Source organism: Cnephaeus nilssonii, assembly GCF_951640355.1.
Source record: "Cnephaeus nilssonii genome assembly, chromosome: 16".
Classification (NCBI taxonomy): Eukaryota; Metazoa; Chordata; class Mammalia; order Chiroptera; family Vespertilionidae; genus Cnephaeus; species Cnephaeus nilssonii.
In genome coordinates, this window is record NC_137087.1 from 6,819,406 (window position 1) to 6,827,881 (window position 8,476).

Consider the following 8,476-nt stretch of genomic DNA (forward strand, 5'->3'; position numbering starts at 1 on the left):
AGCCACTGCGGTGAGTTGATAAAAGAATTGAGGCCCTTGGTCCAGGGGAGAAAATGCCAGGCTCAGCAAGATTCCAAAGCGGAAGCAATTTGGAAATGGTTTGGAGATAAATTCCCAGCCCAAAAGGTCTGAACGAACCCAAACCAGAGCTTTTTACACAAGTGATTAGAAATGAAAGCGAAATTTTTGTCAAAACCAAGATGTGTGTGCAACATATTGGCCCCTTGGTGTCATTTGAAGGAAATTAATGTGGAGGCCAAAGAAACGGAGTCTGCAGTATGCGGTGCCCTAGAGACCTGCCTGCTATTTTGTTCCTAGGGTAGCAGAAACAAAGGCTCCCAGCAAGCCTTCAGGGAGAAATAAGACATGTGCATAAGTAAGATTAATCAGTAAAGCAGGCGGCAACCTAATGAGTCATCTTTGACATCACAAAACTCGAGAAGCACGAGGCTCTGGCCTGTCAGGTCTGTGCACTCTCAGCAGAAGCAAGCGGGCTGCCCAGGGGCACAGCGGGGCGGCTCTCGAGCGCATTAGGCCGAAACGGCTGCTCGGGGTTATTGACTTATGTGGGTCTGCTTCCGTGAGGGGACTTAGGGTGAGGTGCTGGGGTGGGGAAAATAAAGGTTTGGGGCTCCTGCTCCTTCCCCCTCAGGAGCCCCATTCCTTCTATGCACATGCAGCTCCCAAGGAGGCTGTGTTTCCATCCAAACAAACCACCCACCGGGCTTTCACTTCTGGGAGACTGGAAAGCAGGGGCGCAGCGCGAGCCCAGCACCGGCCCTGTGAGGCAGGGCCTTCCAGGCCTGGCAGAAGAGTGTTTGCAGTGGCCTGTGTCCCACGAGCGGCCAATTCTCCACCCCGTTGGCACCAGCCCCTGCGGGCCAGCCTCATCTAGCATTAGCCCTCCTTCCCACTGTGCACCCGCACCTGCTCACCCTCGGCCCTTACTTCCCTTGAGTCTGAAACTCTTCATGTCCCTCCCCTCCCAACCTGGGTTACCCCCAAACTCAAACAAGGCAAGGCCAGGGGCCATGGTGCTGTCCTCATAAAACCACAGTCCCTTGCAGGAGGTGGCCCACTTGATTCAGCGCCTCAGATGTCTCAGCCCCGCCACCCTTTGCTAGCAGATGCCAAATCTCTTCCTTGGGGAATTATGGTTACATGGCAAGACAGACAGACCACAGCTTCCCCAGGTACTTCCTGGTTCTAGAAGCTTTCTTTAATCACCTCACAAGCTGAAACCCATCTTTCCTTTGCTGACTGATTCCATCTAGATAGTGGACAGTATATCCAAGAGGCCTAGAAAGTTCCTCGTGGTTAAAGCCTCCTAAAAGAACAGCCAGGCCCCTCCGCGGAGCACAGCCACGTTCTGTGGGAGCAGTTCTCCCTGCAGAGCCCACCCCACATCACACCAGTCGCACCCAACCACACCCAGAGCCCTCCACCCACTGCACACCCTGCGGGCCCTGCTGCGCGCGCTGCCTGTCTGGCTAATCCCTGGGACTCTGCTACAGCATCCAATGCCGTGGGCACACAGACCCCTCCCCCAAGTGGCTGATTCCAGACGTCCAAGGCCAGGGCCTCGGATCAGGCCCTCTTTCCTGGACCACGTGCTCCTTGTTCATGAATACAATTAGAGCAGAGGTCTCTGGGCCTCTTCCTCACGACAGCCACCGGGAGTAGGAAAGGGCCTGAGCTTTGGAGCAATGCGGCCGCACACCAGCGGGTGTCCCGGCTCAGTCACTGCTGTGCACCTGACAAGTGGGTTTGCATCTCAGAGCCTTGGTTTCCTCACTTTTCGCTAAGTCAAGGAATAATTGCTATTCTACTCTGTGCCTGAACTCTTCTCGTCACTGAGGACATAGCAGTAAGTAGCAAAGGTACAATCTCCACTCTCCTGGGCTTCTATTTTAGTAGAAAAAAAAAAAGACAAACAATGAACAAATGAACAAGTAAGCAAGTGCAGCAACGTCAGCCAGTGTTGCATGCCACACAGGAAGTGCTCGCGACACAGGGACTGTGGCTGGACAGCTGGGCGGACTTGGACAGAATCGTCAGGAAAGGCCTCTCTGAGGGGGTGATCATTGAGATGAGGCCTGATGACCAAGAGGGAGCCAGCCACGGGAAGATCTAGAGTGAGGTGAGAGAAAGCAAAGCTTGCTGAGGTCACAGTGAATTCCAGGTATTCGAGGGGCATCAGGGCAGCCAGTGAAGGAAGCAAGGGGAGTAAGGGGGTGATATGGGTCCAAGCGGTGGGCCGGGGGCTGGATCATGTAGATCAAGCATGTCAAACTCGCGGTCTGCAGGCTGCATGGGGCCCACAACAAATATTTTTGCGGCCCAGCCAATATAACAGTATGTAAGAAATGTTTTAATAAAAATTTTGTAACTTAATTTTTACAATATCCTGTTATACATAATTATTAACGAATTACAACGTTCGCTAATGACTGATTACTATAATTGTGTTGCATTCATTTCCCTTACGTGCCTTACGCGCAGGTGACCATTTCTCTCCATTAATACTAGCAGCGAATATTTTAGCAGCCGATGGCCACGTCATTAGTCTTGTACTGACTTGTTGGGTGTGCACAACAGGAAATGCTTTGCTTTCAGAGAACAAGAAAAATAGGTTTATTTGCATTATGCTTATTAATTTGTGCAGTTATTCAGTGTCTAGTAAGTTAATGTTCGAGAAAAAATATTAATTTTTATTAAAATGTTCTATTATTTTATGTTAACAATTACTCATTTATTTCAGCCCTTTGTATTCAGCATATCTCTATTGAAACAAACCTACGTTTCTATGAACATTGAAGCTTTTGTTTTCTTGCGGCTACATAAACTTGAACCTTGTTATTTGGCCCATGTTAGCCTTTGAGTTTGACATGCTTGATGTAAGGCCTTGTGAGCTACAGGGTACTCCCTGCTTCAATTTTATTCAAGTTGTAATAGAAAACCATTGGATGGTTTTTGGTAAGAGAATGATACCAGGTTTCAGTTTCCAGAACTTGACTCTGTCTGCCTGCCTCCTGATGGGTAGAGGGCGGCAGGGCAAGGGGTGGGAGTGGGTGGGAAGCAGTGACTACTAGGCAGCTTCTGCAGTTGTCCAACAGAGAGAGTAGGATGGAAATAGTGGAGACAGAGAGCAGGGACAGATTTAGATTACACTTTGGAATAAACCTGGCAGATCTTGCTGAAGGATTTGATGTGAGGGCTAAGGAAGAAAGAATTAGGAATTAGTCTACGAACTTTTGCCTGAGCCACTAGTTGGGGGTGGTATCATTTACAGAGAAGGGGAAGCCTGGGAGTGAAGCAGAAGTGTGCAGGTGGGGAGCAGACAGGAGCAATGTGTTGGCTAGGTTATGTTTGATAGACCTCTTAGAACTCTGAATGAAAATTCCAAGTATGCAGTTGGATATATGAGCCTATAGTTGGGGAAGAGGTCCAGGGTAGAAAGATAAGTTTAGAAGTCTTCAGTACATGGATGGAATGTTGTCATGAGACCAGATGAAAACACCTCGAGGCAATGTGTAAGCAGGGAAGGCGGACCAAGCTCTGGAGCCTCCAACATGTGAAAATGAAGATGATAAACCAGCAAAGGAGACTGAGAAACTGGGGTAGGAGAAGCATTGGGAAAGAAAGAATATCATGAAAGTCAAAAAAAGGAGACTACTTCATGAAGCAGCGAGTGGTCCACTGTGTTTGTACCACCCCTTTGTTCATGTGGCCACTTCAATGACTAAACAAAACAGTGTATGCACAAGCCCCTGTGGGCCATCCCAGAAATGTGCACAATGACTACTGTTACTTAAAAGGCCCATTGCTCTCTGCTTCCAGGCCCTGCTGCTCTCATAAGACACCTCTGTGCCATTGTGAGCCATTATGCTCCAAATTGCCAACGACTTGTATAAAAGGGAGAGCAATCACAGCATTGTTTTCCTCATGAAGTCCGTTAGAAATTGCAGTGGTCACTGGGTATTTAGCAGGATATAGACCAATATGTTTGTGTAAGAAAATTACCCAGATCTGGGAAAAGAGCCATCCAAAACTATTAAAGGACACAATGCCCAGCGCTCACACAGTGGCTGGAATAGTGCCTGTTCTGACCGGGCAGACTGGGCAAACTCATAATAAATCATAGAAGTACTCAGGAAAATCTCCTCAATAATGCGACATAACTAGCCTGAGACTGGGCACTGCCCCAATCCCACCAAACAAATAATAAATCGAAATTTAAAGGCTCAAACTGTCTCCAAGTAAATTAACTGCATCCCAGGACAAAGCTCAAGACGATTTATAATAATAAAAATATACTTCACACCCAACAAAGTAAACTCACAATCCAATCAAAGATTACCAAACATTCAAAGAGGCAGGAAAATATGATCCATAATGAGGACAAAAAAAGTTATAAAAAATGACCCTTGTTAAATTCCTGAAATGAAAACTACAATATATAAAATGAAAAATACCCTGAATGGGATTAATGGCAGAAGAGACATCGCAGAAGAAAAAGATCAGTGAGCTTGTAAACATTGTAATAAAAACTGTCCATAATGAAACACAGAGAAAAAAAATGTTTTAAAAAATGAAAAAGCATCAGTGAGTTGGAGAACAACTTTAAACATCCTGGTATGTGTGTGATTGGAGTCCCTGAAAGGAGAGAGGAACAGAAAATAGAGTCCTCTCTTCTTGTCCATGGGGTTTCCTTCCAGAATCCCCCCACACCCCAAGGATACCCAAATCCACAGGTGCTCAAGTCCCTTATATAAATGCATAGTATTTACAGAAAACCTACACACATAATCCCATATACTTTAAATCATCTCTATATTACTTATAATACTTAATATCATGTAACTGCTATGTAAATAGTTGTTAAACCTTACTGTTTAGGGAATAATGACAAGAAAAAAAGTCTGTATGTGTTCAATACAGACATAACCATTTTAGGCCTAACTACATAGTAGATGTCAGCAACAATATAATAATATTTCTCTAATATTTTTTGTCTGTGGTTGGTTGAATCCATGGTTGCAGAGCTAACTGTGTTTGAAAAATAGTGTTTGAAAATTTCCAAACTTGATCAAAACAATCTACCCACATATCCATGAAGTGTAACAAATTCTAAGCAATGAAATATGAAGAAAACTACACCAAGGCATATCATAATCAAATTGCTCAAAACCAGTGGGAAAGAGAAAATCTTGAAAGCAGTCAGAAGAAAAAGACATGCTATAGATAGACAAACCAAGATAAAGATAACTAACAATTTCTCTTTGGAAACAATTTAAGCAAGAACACAGTGGGGATAGCATCTTTAAAGCACTGATAGAAAAAAATCTATCTAGATTTTTATACTCAACAAAAATATCTTTCAAAAACAAAGGTGAAATAAAGATTTTTTTTCTGATATATGAAAAGCTGAATGAATTCATCATGAACAGACTACCCGCAATACAAGAAATGTTAAGGAATATCCTTCAAATGAAAGTAAAATAGTGTCAGATAGAAATCTGGATCAGTACAAACAAAGGATACCAGAAATGGTGACTATATAGGTAAGTGTATAAGTCCTTTTTCATTATTTAAGTTAATTAAAGGATAACATGTTTTAATCAATAACAATGATAATGTATTAGAATACTTATAACACAAGTAAAAGTAAAATGTATGACAAAAATAGCATAAATACTAGGAAAAAGAGTAAGTATCTATACTAATAATAGCCTAGGGCTGTCATGACCTAAATGACCAGATGGACGACCAGTCACCAGGAAGTGCATGGAGCACCTCTCGGTCCCTCCCCCATGGCCCACAGGTGTCTATCACAGCAAGGCTGACAGCAGGCAGGCGGGCGGGGTGGCGGGGGTGGGCGGGGCGAGACAGGCACAGCAAGGTCATTAGCCTCTGGCCAGGGGCCAGTCCAGATGCCCAATGACTTCGCTGCTGCTGCAGCTGCAGGTGGGCCCTGATCAGCAGCCATCTCAGCTTCTGGCAAGGCCCGGAGAGAGAGAGAGGCAGGGCCTGATCCGCAGCTGCTGCAGAGGCTGCGGATCAGGCCCGGAGTTAGGCCTGGGGAGAAAAGCAGCTGTCAGCGGGGCAGTTCTGGATTTCCCAGAAGAGCCAATGGCTGCCTAGGAGGCAGAGCTTTTGACACTAACTGGCATAGAAACCGACCAATCAAAACCAAATCTTTGTCAACAGTGAGGAGCCAATGGCTGCCTAGGAGGCAGGGCTCTTGATGCTGACTGGCATAGAAACTGACCAAACAGAACCTAATCTGGGTGAACTGCAAAGGCAGAACCTAAGGTGGGGGCTGAGGAGCAACAGCTTTTGATATAAGGTGTAAGAAAGCGGTTCAATTTTTTTAATAACTGGTTTGGCAATATAGTGCATATGGCTGGCTATCAGTCCAGATATAGGGATTATGTATTTTTGTCTGCAAAGAGCATCTCCTCCGGCTGAAAAAGGCTCCTCCCCCCAACCCCACCCCCATTTAAGCAATCCTATCCTATATAATCTATCGATACTAATAAAAGGGTAATATGCTAATTAGAATGAGTCAACCGGCCATCTTCCAGATGTCCGACTTCCTTGCAGACAAAGCCATGGTGGTGGGGACTGAGGCAGAGGCAGTTAGGGATGATCAGGTCGGCAAGGGAGGGCAGTTGGGAGTGAGATCAGTCCGGCAGGGGGTTAGGGGCAATCAGGCCAGCAGGAGAGGGCAGTTGGGGGTGATCAGGCAGGCAGGCAGAGGTGGTTAGGGGCAATCAGGCAAGCAGGCAGAGGCAGTTAGGGGAGATCAGGCAGGCAAGCAGAGGGGTTAGGGGCAATCGGCAGGAAGAGTGGTTAGGGGCGATCAGGCAGGCAGGCAGGTGAATGATTAGGAGCCAGTGGTCCCAGATTGCCAGTGGGATGTCTGACTGCCATTTATCCCCCAAGGGGTTCCCGATTGGAGAGGGTGCAGGCTGGGCTGAGGGAACCCCCCACCCCCATGCACGAATTTCATGCACCGGGCCTCTAGTGCTATTATAAGGTTCTTATACTGAACTAGAGTCCCGGTACACAAAATTCGTGCACGGGGGGGTGGTGTCCCTCAGCCCAGCCTGCACTCTCTCCAATCTGGGACCCCTCAAGGGATGTCTGACTGCCCATTTAGGCCCGATCCCACCTGGATTGGGCAGTCGGACATCCCTCTCACAGTCCAGGACTGCTGGCTCCCAACTGCTCTCCTCCCTGCCTTCCTGATTGCCCCTAACTGCTTCTGCCTGCCAGCCTGATCACCTCCTAACCACTCCCCTGCCAGCCTGATTGATGCCTAACTGCTCCCCTGCCAGCCTGTTTGCCCCTAACTGCCTTCCCCTGCAGGCCTGGTCCCCCCCAACTGCTCTCCCCTGCAGGCCTGGGTCCCTCCCAACTGCCCTTCCCTGTAGGCCTGGGTCCCCCCTAACACCCCTCCTCTGCCGGCTTGGTCACCCCTAACTGCCCTCCCCTGCAGGCTTGATCGCCCCCAACTACCCTCTCTTGCAGGCCTGGTCCCTCCCAACTGCCCTCCCCTGCTGGCCATCTTGTGGCGGCCATCTTGTGTCCACATGGGGGCAGCCATCTTGTGTGTTGGAGTGATGGTCAATCTGCATATTACTCTTTTATTAGATAGGATGTCAGTGTTTCTCAACCACACTACTATTGACATTTTGGACTAAGTAATTTTTTATTGGGGGGACTGTTCTATGCATTGTAGGGATTTTAGCAGCATCCCTGTCTTCTGCTCACTGGAGGATCCCAGTCTTTAGACATTGCCCACAGTTCTCTGGAGGACAAAATTGTCTCCAATTGAAAACCACTACTGTATGTGGAAAGGTTTCATGTCACTTGAAGGTAGACTGTGATAAGTTAAAGATATCCTCTCTAATAAAATGGTAATATTCAAATTAACCATCACTCCGCTACATAAGCCACGCCCACCAGCCAATCAGGGTGAGTATGCAAATTAACCCCCATCCAAGATGGCTACAGCCACAGAGAGCAAGGTTACCCAGGTAACAGAGCAAGCCAAGCTTTCCCATAGCCGTTGCAGGCCTAAGCCTCCACTCAAGCTACAAAGTTTCAATTATAGAAGGTAAACAAATTCAAACAAATGGCGGCAGAATGGAGCTTGAGAGAGCAGGCCAGGGTTGCCGGTGGCAACAGGGGAAGCAAAGCTTTCCGCACACCTTGGCCGGGCCCACCTGCTTAAGGCTACAAAGTTTCAATTGTAGAAGGTGAATTAACTGCCACAAAAATGGCTGCTGCCCCAGAGGGAGCAGCAGGCTTAGCTCTGCTCCAGGCTACAAAGTTTCAATTGTAGAAGGAAAATAAATTCCAGATACCAGGCCTCCGCTTGGGTTGCCAGTGGGCGTGGCCGGCCTGCAAACCACCACAGGCCCCTCGCTCAGGCCGCCCCACACCCCAAGGGAACCCCACCCTGATC